We start from the raw sequence: 4,980 nt of genomic DNA, 5'->3' as shown, positions 1-4,980 counted from the left end.
ACCCAGATAAACATAATGGTGTGATCACTTGCCTAGAGCCAGACATCCTGGAGTGTGAATCAACTAGCTTTATGAAGCATCACTGCAAACAAAGCTAGTGGAGGTGATGGAATTTCAACTGAGCTATTTCAAATCCTCAAAGATGATGCTGTGAAAGTGCTGCACTCAATATGCCAGAATATTTGGAAAACTCAGCAGTGGCCACAAAGGACTGGTAAAGGTCAGTTTTCATTCCAATCCCAAAGAAAGGCAATTCCAAAGAATGTTCACGCTACCACACAATTGCCCTCAGCTCACACTAACAAAGTAATGCTCAAAATTCTCCAAGCCAGACTTCAACAGAACATGCATCGAGAACTTCCAGATGTTCAAGCTGGATTTATAAAAGGCAGAGGAACCAGAGATCAAATTGCCAACATCTGCTGGACCATAGGAAAAGCAAGAGGATTCCAGAACAACATCTACATCTGCTTCATTGACTACACTAAAGCCTTTGTGTGGATCACAACAAACTGGAAAATTCTTCACGAAATGGGAACACCAGACCACTTGATCTGCCTCCTGAGAAATCCGTATGCAGCTCAAGAATCAACAGTTAGAACCAGACATGGAACAATGGGACTGGTTCCAAATTGGGAAAGGAGTATGTCAAGGCTGTATATTGTCACCTTGCTTATTTAACTTATATGCAGAAAACATCATGTGAAATGCTGGGCTGGATGAAGCACAAGCTAGAATCAAGATCGCCAGGAGAAATATCAATAACCTCAGATATGCAGATGACACCACCCTTATGGCAGAAAGTGAAGAACTAAAGAGCCTCTTGATGAAAGTGAAGGGGGGAGAGTGGAAAAAGCTGGCTTAAAACTCAACATTCAAAAAACTAAGATCATGGAATCTGGTCCCATCACTTCATAGCAAATAGATGGGGAAACAATGGAAACAGTGATAGGCTTTATTTTTTTTTTTGGCTCCAAAATCACTGCAAATGATGACTGCAGTCATGAAATGTAAAGATGCTTGCTCCTTGGAAGAAAAGCTTTACCAACATAGACAGCATATTAAAAAATAGAGACATTACTTTACCAACAAAGATTGATATAGTTAAAGCTGTGATTTTTCCAGTAGTCATGTATGGATGTGAGAGTTGGCCTGTAAAGAAGGTTGAGCACTGAAGAATTGATACTTTTGAACTGTGGTGTTGAGGAAGAATCTTGAGAGCCCCTTAGACTGCAAGGAGATCAAACCAGTTAATCCTAAAGGAAAGCATCCTGAATATTCACTGGAAGGACTGATGCTGAAGCTGAAACTCCAATCCTTTGGCCACCTGATGCTAAGAACTGACTCAACTGAAAAGACCCTGATGTTGGGAAAGATTGAAGGGAGGTGGAGAAGGCAGGACCTCAGAAGATAAGATGGTTGGATGGCATCACTGACTCGATGGACTTGAATTTGAGCAAGCTCTGGTAGTGGGTGATTGACAGGGAAGCCTGGCTTGCTGCAATCCGTGGGATCACAGAGAGTCAGACACAACTGAGTGACTGAAATGAATTGATAGAATCCAAACCAGTGTGCTCACTAGCATTGGACCTGGCAGGTCTTGTCAAAGGGAATGTCCCTGCTAATGTCTAGGAAAGCTAACGGATAGGATGAGAGCTGGAATCTATCTGGAAAATCAAATAAATTGCAATTATGAAATGTACATGCTCTTTGGAAATCCTTATTGTTTGTCTTTGGTTCATTTACTCTTAGCGAAAATTTTCAAACATACACACAACTCTGGAGGGCACAGAGAACCCCACCCCACTCTATGTAGCCCTCGCCTTGCTTCAACAATCATCTGTCCTCTCCTACCACTGCACTAACACTCCCTTTTTTGGTCTGGAGTGTATTTAAAGACAAATTCCAAGCACCACATCATTTCCTGCTCCCCAAATACCTCCATTTACCAGTCAAAGCAAAAAAAAAAAACACATTTTCTTACAAATTGCCAATATCCCACCTAATAAAATTAGTAGTTTTAATAACCAATCCGTCTTGGCTCTGAGAGGTGTGACTTTTAGCTCAATGCTACAGTGTTACTGAGTGATAACTGCAAATCCCACAGCACAGGTTGCACATCTACACTTTTAACTAAGGCACCATGGTTTGGCGTTGGGGAAAGGGTGCTGGGAAGACCAATTACTCATGCTAAAAAAGACTAAATTAGACAACGGATGAATGGTAAAGAGACATTAGTAAACCAAAATCTAGTGATGCTGGTGAAATTGATCACATGAGCAAAATCTCAAGACTGAATTTTCAGTTCTCAATACCTCAGAGATAAATTTTCTCAGACTTATGCACCAATGAGTGAACAATATATTTATAAGAAGAAAAAAGAAATACAGTACTTATTCAAGAAGGAAGGACTTCATTGAACAATTACTTGTAATAAGAACCTGAGTGAGTGATAGTCGCTCAGTTGTGTTGGACTCTTTGCAACCCCATGGACTGTAGCCTGTCAGGCTCCTCCTCCATCCATGGAATTCTCCAGGCAAGAATACTGGAGTGCATTGCCATTTCCTTCTCCATGGTATCTTCCCAACCCAGGGATTGAAACCGGGTCTCCCACATTGCAGGCAGTTTCTTTACCATCTGAGTTACCAGGGAAGCTCTGTTGTACAAAAAGAATGTGTAACCACAGTATACTTTCATCTTTTATAATGTTTATGTGCCAATAATTACTTATATTGTAGCTTCAAAGTGGACAATGCTGACATTAGGTGAATATATAAAGGTGATTGAAAGAAAAGAGATGTGTAGAAATGACAACAACTTATTGGAATAGAGAAAATTAAAGAACCCATTGTACTCAAATGATAAATTATGATAACTGTTTTTCTTGGTATACTGAACATATGTGATAGGAAAAACAGGATACTACTCATAATATTTAGAAATTAAATATCTAGGAATAAAATAATGAGAAATGTATATTGGGTGAAGAATGGTAAAATTTTACTTAGGGATATAACAGAAGATATAAATAAATAATGTTCAATACTGTAAAAAAATGTCAACTCTCTCCAATTGCTTCCTAAGTATATTAAAATAACTAAGAATTTTATATATAACTCAACAGGATGATTCTAAAATTTATATGAAAGAATAAATTTCTTTATCTTTGCCCATAGCTTGTATGATTTTATGATTCATGCCAATGATCAGAATATATATCTTTCAAATTATTTTAATATTTAAAAATTTTATTTTATTTTTTATTTATTTTTTGCTGCATTGCACAGCTTGTACACTTTTAGTTCCCCAACCAGGGTTGGACCCTGGGCCCACATCAGTGAATACACCAGGTCCCAACCACTGTACCACCAGGAAACTTTCTATTTTTTATTTCTTTTTAAATTATATTTTATAAAAGTTATATATATTAAGATATATTTGGGCTTCCCAGGTGGCACTAGTGGTAAAGAGGCCAACAGCCAATGAAGAAGATGTAAGAGACACTGGTTCAATCCCTGGGTTGGGAACATCCTCTGGAGAAGGAAATGGCCACCTACTCCAGTATTCTTGCCTGGAGAATCCTATGGACAGAGGAGCCTGGTGGGCTACAGTCCATGGGGTCACAAAGAGTTGAACAGGACTAAAGAAAATTCTGAAAGAGATGGAAACACCCGACCACCTGACCTGCTTCCTGAGAAATCTGGATGCAGGTCAATAAGCAACAGTTAGAACTGGACATGGAACAACAGACAGGTTACAAATCTGGAAAGGAGTACTTCAAGGCTATATATGGGTCATGCTGCTTATTTAACTTATATGCAGAGTACATTGTGAGAAACGCTGGGCTGGATGAAGCACAAGCTGGAATAAAGATTGCCAGGAGAAATATCAATAACCTCAGATATGCAGATATCACCACCCTCATGGCTGCTGCTGATGCTAGGTCGCTTCAGTCGTGTCCGACTCTGTGAGACCCCATATATGGTAGCCCACCAGGCTCCCCCATCCCTGGGATTCTCCAGGCAAGAACACTGGGGTGGGCTGCCATTTCCTTCTCCAATGCATGAAAGTGAAAAGTGAAAGTGAAGCCGCTCAGTCATGTCCAACTCTTCGCGACCCCATGGACTGCAGGCTACCAGGCTCCTCCGTCCATGGGATTTTCCAGGCAAGAGTACTGGAGTGGGCTGCCATTGCCTTCTCTGCCACCCTTATGGCAGAAAGGGAGAACTAAAGAGCCTCTTGATAAAAGTGAAAGAGGAGACTTAAAAATTTGGCTTAAAACTCAACATACAGAAAACTAACATCATGGCATCTGGTCCCATCACTTCATGGCAAATAGGTGGAGAAACAATGGAAACAGTGAGAGATTTTATTTTGGGGGGCTCCAAAATCACTGCAGATGGTAACTGCAGCCATGAAATTAAAAGATGCTTGCTCCTTGGAAGGAAAGTTATGGACCAACCTAGACAGCATATTAAAAAGCAGAGACATTACTTTGCCAACAAAGGTCGATCTAGTCAAAGCTATGGTTCTTCCAGTAGTCATGTGTGGATGTGAGTTGGACTATAAAGAAACCTGAGCACTGAAGAATTGATGCTTTTGAACTGTGATGTTGGAGAAGAGTCTTGAGAGTCCGTTGGACTGCAAGGAGATCCAACCAGTCCATCCTAAAGGAGATCAGTCCTGAATATTCATTGGAAGGACTGATGCTGAAGCTGAAACTCCAATACTTTGGCTACCTGATGCGAAGAACTGACTCATTGGAAAAGCCACCGATGCTGGGAAAGATTGAAGGCGGGAGAAGGGGACGACTGGGGATGAGATGGTTGGATGGCATCACCGACTCAATGGACATGAGTTTGAGTAAGCTCCGGGAGCTGGAGGTGGACAGGGAGGCCTGGCGTGCTGCAGTCCATGGGGTCGCAAAGAGTCGGACACGACTGAGCGACTGAACTGAACTGAAAGTGCCTTACACACACA

Source organism: Cervus canadensis, chromosome 8, assembly GCF_019320065.1.
Source record: "Cervus canadensis isolate Bull #8, Minnesota chromosome 8, ASM1932006v1, whole genome shotgun sequence".
In the NCBI taxonomy this organism is placed as follows: domain Eukaryota; kingdom Metazoa; phylum Chordata; class Mammalia; order Artiodactyla; family Cervidae; genus Cervus; species Cervus canadensis.
Note: the sequence above shows the minus strand (reverse complement) of the source record.